The sequence below is a fragment of the Panthera onca genome, chromosome C2 (genome assembly GCF_046562875.1).
Source record: "Panthera onca isolate mPanOnc1 chromosome C2, mPanOnc1 haplotype 2, whole genome shotgun sequence".
Classification (NCBI taxonomy): domain Eukaryota; kingdom Metazoa; phylum Chordata; class Mammalia; order Carnivora; family Felidae; genus Panthera; species Panthera onca.
Window position 1 is genome coordinate 77763462 of NC_138347.1, and position 9461 is coordinate 77772922.

Here is a 9461-nt window from a genome sequence, read left to right on the forward strand (position 1 = left end):
AGAGCCTGCTTGGAATCCTCTCTCCCCTCTCTGCCCCATCGCACTCATGCTCACTCTCTCTGTCTCTCTGTCTCTCTCTCTCTCTCAAAATAAATAAATAAATTGATAAAAAAAATAATATTTAAAAAAATAACAAACAAAACAAGAAAATGGACTGGTTTGGCTTTAACTTCAAAATAAGCCTACACTCTATACAGTTTCTACTGCATCTCTGCTGTGAGCCAGTCACTACCAGTTCTTGCCTGGATGGTTGTAATAGCATCTCAATTTGTCCTTTTGCTTCTAGCCTGCCTTTCTGTATTCTGTTTCCAACACAGTAGCTGGAGTCATTTTTTCAAAATGTAAAGAGGATCATGTCCCTTAACTAAACTCCAATGACATTCCATCTCACTGAGAGAGAATGCCGAAGTCCTTGACCCATGGCCCTGTAGGATCAATACCCTGTTCAGTCTCCTTTCCTATGAGTCATATCCTTCCTCATTTGCCCCAGGAACACTATTATCAGACCTATCAGGTGTTAACCTCCCTGCATCTTTCTGTTAGGGACTCTGGTACTCACTGTTTCTTTTGCCTGCAATACTCTTCCCCCAGATATCGATATTATTTCACCCTTTTACTTCCTCTAAGTCTTTGTCCCAATATCACCTTTTCATGAAACCCACCCTGATTATTCTACTTTTTTTCATAATTTAAGGTTTTTCTTGACTTTATTTATTTATTTTGAGAGAGAGAGAGAGCGAGCAGGGAGGGGGAAGAGGGAGAGAGAGAGAATCTGAAGCAGGATCCACTCTGTCAGCACAGAGCCCGATGTGGGGCTTGAACCCAGTAACCACCAACTCATGATCTGAGTCAAAGTCAAGAGTCAGATATTTAACCAACTTAGCCACGCAGGTGCCCCTGATTATTCTAAATTGCAACCTTTCCCAGAATTGATACTTTCAATTCTTTGTCTCAGATATACTTTTTCCAAAGAATTTTTCATCTACTCTACTACATATTTGAATTCTATTTAAAATCTGTATTCATCTTCCCTTGATAGAATGTAAATCTATGTGGGAGGGACTTTTGCATTATTCAATAATTTATATCCAAGGGTATAAAAGAGTCTGTTACTTAGCATGTATTCAAACACATTTTTTAAGCAATGTTACCTAGTTCTGGAAAGTCCCAAAAATAGGATGAGATTTGATGGGGACAAGGCTTTATGACAGTGAATGTGGGTAAGAGCCAGGGACAGCTGGCTTAGTGCTGCTAAAATAACCTCATTAGTATCTACTGTTGAAAGAAGACCAGAGAAACTTGTGTTAATGTACTTTAATAATCCCAGGTAGGCATGCAGGGTTTAAGATGCACACACTGCTTTCAGATTTTATTGTCATAATTTTGTGACCAAGCTATTCCTAACTTCAGGGTATCCATGGGAAATTGAACATATCCACTCCCTTCTGAAATCCACTAAGATTACAGTAAAAAAGTAAAAATGTTTTTAATTCACAAGAACAAAGAGAGTGGCAAGAAGATGACAAAGAGGATGCACAACAAGATTTTAGTACCTGGAAGATGTCTTAGATGTGTATAGATGGAGAAATCATAATTCATTTGGGTTTCAAGTTTATCCACTTTGCTAAGTGTCTCCAGGGAAGAAACTGAGAAGAATGAAGCAAATTCATGCTGTAACAATGTAGAAGGGCCCAAGAATAAGAGGTAAGAGAGGTGAAGGGAATTCTGGAAATTATCATAAACATTATCTACAGGAAGATAGTATTAAGCAACCCGTAGAAGAGCCAGTTCCAGTCAGAACATGACAGCAAATGGTGTAGGATGATAAGAGGGATGATAAAGGAAAAGATAGAAATGAAAATGTGGTGATAAATTGATGATTGGTAAATGGAAAGTGAAGGAACTGCAAAGACAAGGCAATTATAAATCTATGAAAAACAGAGGTTGGATTAACCCTTCAGCCCCCGAAATGGTTATGCTATGAATAATTAAAATAATTAATATTGAGTTTTACATTGAACATTAGTCATCTCGACAAGCTAGGCAGAGGGGGAAGTGTGATTGAGGAAAGGTGGTAGGATTTAATAAGAAAACTAAATCGTAGTAAGATGGTGGGAAGTCAGTGAATAATATCTAAAAGTAAAAGAAAACAATAATGGTAAAGTACATCATTTGGAAATTAGGTCGTAAGTATCTGAAGCAAAACACTAAATGAGTTGAAAATTATTGCCTCAAGAAATAGGACTTGGAGAAGGGCTGGCTTTTATCATGAGTCTACAGTACTATTTGACTTTTAAAACTAAATATGTGTGTTACTTTAATTCTCTCTATATATGTAAATATAAATATAAAAATATATCACTGCCTTCATTTAACAGATTAGAAAATGTGGGTTCTGGAAGGGTAATTGACTTGCCCAAGACGTGTAGCTAATTAGCATGGGAGACTATATTACAGACTAGGCATTTTGATCTTTCAATTCCTATTCCAGGTTTTTTTCCACAATGATCCTCTAACTTCATAAGTGGCTACAAAAATAAACATCAGAGAAAATGGGTTATAGTTAAGTTTATCTCAAATAAGTAATGCTAGGGAGTTTTTGTTCATATCCGATGAGCTTCATATGTTAAAATTCATCCCAGGTATAGAACAGGCAGTGGCTACATTGATACCTAGAAAAGTATAAGCACATCTGGAAACAGGGCTGATGATTGAGCATCTGGAGTTTCCCAAAGACATTAGTGACAATATGGTTGAAGTGATCAGAATTTATTTTTGTGACTTGAATTTATGTGTCAGAACAAGCCTAACCAACACGTATGCTTGGCATGTGGTAGGCTGGTTAATTTAGGGGGGTAGGGAAGAAAGAATGGAGATAGGGTGTGGGCAGGCGAGTAAGGCTGGTAGAAAAAGGGTTTCTTTCCATAAAAACTTTTTTGGCAAAGGGGCGCCTGGGTGGCTCAGTCGGTTGGGCGTCCGACTTCAGCTCAGGTCATGACCTCACAGTCTGTGAGTTCGAGCCCCGCGTCGGGCTCCGCGCTGACAGCTTGGAGCCTGGAGCCTGCTTCCGATTCTGTGTCTCCCACTCTCTCTGCCCCTCCCCTGCTCACACTCTGTCTCTCTCTCTCTCAAAAATAAATAAACATTAAAAAAAAAAATTAAAAAAAAAAAAAACTTTTTTGGCAAAGACCTCATCAGAGATCCCAGACTACGTTTTTTACTTAATTCTAAAAAACCACATACTAAACAACTATTACATGTTAATTATTAAACTGATAAGAACAGATACTACACTTGATCTTAGCCAAAAGGCCGAGAAGCGATTACATGTTAATTATTGTACGAGGTTCTGGATGTATTTTTCCTACCAAAGTTAGTATGATTTTTAATGATATTCGAGTTTCCACTACTTTGCTCTGATCTCCAGACAGAGACTTAGAAGTTCTAGCAGATGCTCTTTTATGGTCCACTGAAAACAACTGAAAGTAATAAAACTAATTTGGATTATATGATTATCATAACCTTTTAAAAAGAAATTTAAAATGATAAACCTGTGTTTTTTTCTGTCATCTCATTTCTGAAAATCTTTACTTGCATCTTAGTTCACCAATAAATTTTTAAAATTCTATTTATTTTATTTGCTTATTTTTTAAATATAATTTATTGTCAAGTTGGCTAACATACAGTGTATACAGTGTGCTCTTGGTTTTGAGGGTCGATTCCCAGGATTTACCGCTTACATACAACACCCAGTGCTCATCCCAACAAGTGTCCTCCTCAGTGCCCATTTTAAAATTCTTTTAACCTGTTGTCTCAGATTTTAATTCTAATAGGACTAGAGTGTTTCTGTCTTCTGTTAAAGACCATTCATTTTTTTTTTAAACAAAGCTTTTCTTACTGCTAAAGGGTGTAGCTTTTTCTTTGAACATCCAGCAGAGGGCATGAAAGCCTACCTATGATTCTAGCCCAGTGTTAGATTTGATTTAACGGCTAGATGAAATCATGAAGCTGGGTTACTATTGACATCAGATTTTTGACAGACCCAAGCCGAATGGAATAATCATGACATTCAAATTATTACCTCAGCTCATATTGCTCACAGTGAAGCTGAGCATCATATAAGACACCGGCCAGGTGTAGAAAATCTGAAATGTACCCTTACTTATGAGGATGGGACCTATGAGTTAGCGTTGCCCACAAAGGCGGGCTAACTTATGCACACGATGTTTACATGACATGTAGCGTCTACAGCACCGACCCTACAGTTCCAGCCTATTTCTTTTTTACCTGACCACAAGTTCCCCTTTCATTTCCGGTTTTGTAGTTCCAGACTTGTTTCATTTGTGTGAGGAACACAACTTTTATAAAAGACAACTTCAAAATTCAATATCTTTCACGGAAATGAAATAGAATTGGGATAGAGCTGAACAGCATTCATGTGAACAATGAAATGAAACTCCAGCACAATATTATATCTAAGGCAAAATGTGAAATACGTCAGGATGGTATAAGAGAAAATGAGACAATGAAAATGTGCTGGCAATGAGACCCCACTTTTGATAATGATTTTTTTAAAGTCAGACCAACAGCAACAAAAAGAAAATATACATTCCAAAGGGATCATTTGCTTTTAAATTCATTTTGCTTTGTGATTTTGTGCAAAATAACTCTATAAGGCTGGTTTATTTTTATTTTTATTTTTATTTTTTTTTATTTTTTTGTTTTTTGCCTTTCCTATTTAATACTGGATCCTGGAAAAAAGTATAATTTGTGTTGTTATTTTACTAAATATATTTCTAGGAAAATGAAGTAAAAGTGACATCCCTTTACAAAATGGAATCATTTAGTGATAAACAAAATGTAATTTATATCTGTGGGGGTGCCTGGATGGTTCAGTTAGTGGAATGTTGGTAAGTTGGTCAGATGACTCTTGGTTTACAGCTCAGGTCATGATCTCGTGGTTCATGAGATTGAGCCCCATGTTGGGTTCCATACTCATAAAGTGGAGCCTGCTTGGGATTCTCTCTCTCCTTCTCTCTCTGCCCCTCCCCTGTGCTCCCTCTCTCTCTCTCAAAACAAATAAACTTAAAAATGTAAATTTGTGCATTTAGAAAAGTTATTCTTTCCTTCTAAAATTATGTCAGTCTATACCTAACTCATGAAGCAAATAATGTATACCAATCAAGATGGCAGATTTTTACATTAATGAAATGAAAAATGGTACTGCTCAGAAGCACTAAAACTATCAATGAATGCAGGTTGAAATTAACAATAAATACAGGTTTCTTATTTTTATTATTATGGATGTTGGGGAAAGACTTCTTTTTTGGAAACATCTGTTTATGGGATCCAACAAGCAAAACTAAGAGAAATTTTTTTTCTCTAGCAGTTAATATAATTATGTCTGTCTTTATATTTAATAGTTTTTCTTTTTTCCATTGCATATGAAAACTGAAGTGTCAATTCAGATTATTCTCTCTTTTATGTATCTAAATTTGGGTAAATTTATAAACTTAAAGAGTCTTAGTTACCACTAATTAATTGCCTTCTAGATTTAGCTATTATTTTTGCTTGAAGAACATTGAGAGACACAAAATAAGAAAGCCTATGGACATATTTTATATAATTAGTGAATGATTGCAACTTAACCTGATATTGTGTGGAATATTTGTCACCTGAGATATGGCAAAAAAAAAAAAAAAAAAAAAATCAACGCTATATGAGGAGAGTTGGTATGAAGGGATGGGATACCAATCTCTTAAAGATGTTAAAACAGGGGTGCCTGGGTGGCTCAGTCGGTTAAGTGGCCAACTTCGGCTCAGGTCATGATCTCGCGGTCCGTGAGCTCGAGCCCTGCGTCAGGCTCTGTGCTGACTGCTTGGAGCCTGGAGCCTGTTTCAGATTCTGTGTCTCCCTCTCTCTGACCCTCCCCCGTTCATGCTCTGTCTCTCTCTGTCTCAAAAATAAATAAACGTTAAAAAAAAAGATGTTAAAACATTCCTGGGGAATGTTTTGATAAGCTGTTAAATATAAGAGAAAGCAAAAGAGTGAGGAACCACAGGGCTTTTGCTTTGCTGTTTGAGGTATACATGTTTCTTTCATTACAGAGCTGAACTGTGTAAGGCTTTAAAAGAGAGTTTGTTTAAAAATACATTTTCTGTAGCACCTGGGTGACTCAGTTAAGCTTCTGACTTCAGCTCAAGTCATGATCTCATGGTTCCCCTGTTCGAATCCCAAGTCAGGCTCTGTGCCGACAGCTCAGAGCCTGGAGCCTGCTTCAGATTCTGTGTCTCCCTCTCTCTCTGCCCTTCCCCTGCTCATTCTTTCTCTCTCTCTCTCTCAAAAATAAATACAATATTTTTAAAAATATATCTTCTTTTACTGTAATTTTATTAGCATAAGTCAAGAATTCCATTGAGAAAGCAACAAGATTTGACATATACTCAGAACAGCCATTAATGGGACACTAACTTCACATGATGAAGTCTCCATTATGTTTCTAGCTCCCAATTTTTATTCTCCAATAATGCATATTTTTCTCAGTTTCCCTCATCTTTGTTTTGAAAAGGTTTGCTAAGTGCTTCAGTTTCTGCTATATTAACCAAATTAGCTTATTTTGTTTTTATTTACTAACCTCAAAGCCTTTCCCATCTCTATTAAATAGATATCCCCTGATATCCTTTTCCAATCAATACTTCCCACTCAATAGCTTTAGAAAAGAAAGGCATAGTGTAATGTGTGTTTTAATTTAGTAAAGGAGAAACTATGGTTTGCAACCAGAGTATATCTCAATTCCTTCCCCAAGTTCTCTGGGCTTAGCTTGGCTTACAATATCATAATTTAAAAAACAGCAGAGAAGTTTAATGATTTCAACAACCCTCCCCAGTTTTCCACTGACATCCAGTCCCTCCTCCAGCAAATTCAGGAAAACAATTCAAGACCGAAGTGTATTGGCTTCATGTCCCTTTATCTGTATGAAAGCTACATCGCAAAATCATCCCCTTTCCTTCTTTCAAACTTTCAATTTCCTTTTCAACTCTGGTTTTTCTCTCCCCCCGCCCCCCAAGTACTATCAAGAAATGTTAAAGCTGTCAGTTTTGTGGAAGGAGTCAAGTTTTTGCAAAGGAAATGTCATAGTACTTTACATTTCGCAAAAGTCTCCTAAACCTGGATTCAAATATAGACTATAGAAATTAAAATAATAGTATATGATTTGAGTCATATCAACAGCAAAGCGTGGACAATTTTGGATTTGGAATTTTGGATCCATTTAAAACATATATTGCAGATAATAGCCACAAATCAGATATTGGAAAAACTGATATTAAGGAGTCATTAATTGTTAATGTTGTTGACCGATCATTAATGGTATTGTGCTTATATTATCAAAAAGGTCTTTATTATATAATGAAGTATTTATGAGTGGGATAATATGATTTCTGGGATGTGTTTTAAGTAACCATATATATAAATAAATAAACATCATTTTCTTATTTTTTTGGCTCTGGAAACATATATAGTGAACTTGAGCTGTTAAAAAATAGAAAACTGCAGGCTCCAAATGGTGTCACTTGAACTGAGTTCCCAAACTGGGGCTTAATACCCAATCTAACTGCAGTTCAGCCTCCCCAGAAATGTGACCTTAACAGGTCAGTCAGGAATTGTTTTCTCCATCAAAACCAATAAGTCTGTCACCTGGGTCCTCTTCATCCCCCAAAGAAAGATGAGGTCATCAGCATGTTAAGACACTTTGCAAACAGCATCCTCTGGAACAATCTTTTCCTTTTGCTAATAATTTTCTTGCCCCCACCCCCCATCTATAAAAACCTTGCAGTTTTGTACAGCTCCTCAGAGCACCTCTCTGCTTGCTGCTGGATTGGGGTGCTGCTTGATTCATGAAGTGTTCAAGACAACTGATTAGATCTTCACATTTACTTGGTTGAATTTTGTTATTTAACACAGCATATGTCCATTTTTAATTTGCTAACTCTAATCCTAGCTTGTGCCTTTACTTTGTATGAGCAATGAACTTGGTATGGGCAAAGACATTTAATAAGCTATTGTACCTTTTGCTTACAGTATATCCTATTTTAAGAATAAAATAGAATTAAACCATTGTATACCAAAATCCAGTCCTTCACTTATGGACTATCTCATTTTTGATTACCTGAAAAGTGTTTTTACTTATTTTTATATTTCAACTCAGTTTCAAACTTAAATGGATTTTAAATGGAAACTTTAAATTGTATTGTAAGTGGAAAATGTGCTTTTTCAAATCTGTATACAAATAAATAGATGGCTATAAAACATAAATATTTAATGTACCACCTAAAAACATGTCAAATAGCATTGTTAGTTTAACACACTTTGAGAAGCTCATCAATATAAGCTTTGAAATTTGGGAAGCACCATAATATGGGACCAAAAACATGAAAACCTATAATTGCTATCCGCAGAAATGCTCAAACAATTAGTGATTATTTAAAAAGTTGATCAACTGTATGGAGAACACACGGAGGGTTACTGGAGGGGTTGTGGGGGGGGTGGGCTAAATGGGTAAGGGGCATTAAGGTATCTACTCCTGAAATCTTTGTTGCGCTATAATGCTAAATAACTTGGACGCAAATTAAAAAAATTAAAGAAAAAGTTGATCAATGGTGCTCAATTTATTTAAATAAATGCAGATCAAAGCAACAATATAATATCCTTTTTTACCCATGATACTGATAGCAATATTAAAGATTGTTAACATCTTGTGTTGATGGCACTGTAGGGAAATAAGCCCTTTTATATGTTACCGGTGAAAGTGTAAATCAGTACATTTTTTGGGGGGTGCAATTTGACTATAGACATCAAAAGTGTTAATATATTCACATAGATTCAGCATTTCTACTCTTAGACATAGAGGGTAATGCTATAGTTATAATCCTGCATGAAGACAAAGGTGTTTTTAAAAAAATATCCATTGCCACATAGCTTATAATTGCAAAAATGAAGGTATTTAAAGGGACAGATGAGATAAATAACAGTTTATATAAACAATGAACTATGCAGCCATTAAAAAGAATGAAGTGTTATGGAAAAATGCCAACAAATATATTTAATTATTGATTTTATTTTAAAAATGAAACTACTAAGTAGCAGCATGGTGAATACATTTTCCAAGGATCTATATCTGCCATAAATTTTAATTTTTTTTGTTTTAAAGGATACAAGAAATATGTAAGAGGTACAACTCTTGGGAGAGAGACTGTAAGGGAAGTCCATGGATGCTGGTAAGAGAGATGTTAATATTCACAGTTCTGTATTGTTAATTTTTGAAAAATCTTAAGCATATATAATTTTCTCTGTTTCAATAGATTCTCTAAGTGCTGGACTAATTAGTGTTTTTGTTTGTTTGTTTGTTTTCTTCCTTATCTTTTATTGAGATAATAAGATTATCTCAATAAAAATTTTAAGTG

The 9461-nt window shown here is 35.5% G+C and overlaps 1 pseudogene; it reads right to left on the bottom strand.

Annotated features, from left to right (window-relative positions):
• Nucleotides 1-3170: 3170 nt before the first annotated feature.
• Nucleotides 3171-3324, bottom strand: LOC132684507 (U2 spliceosomal RNA; annotated as a pseudogene).
• Between the last annotated feature and the right edge of the window lie 6137 nt (nucleotides 3325-9461).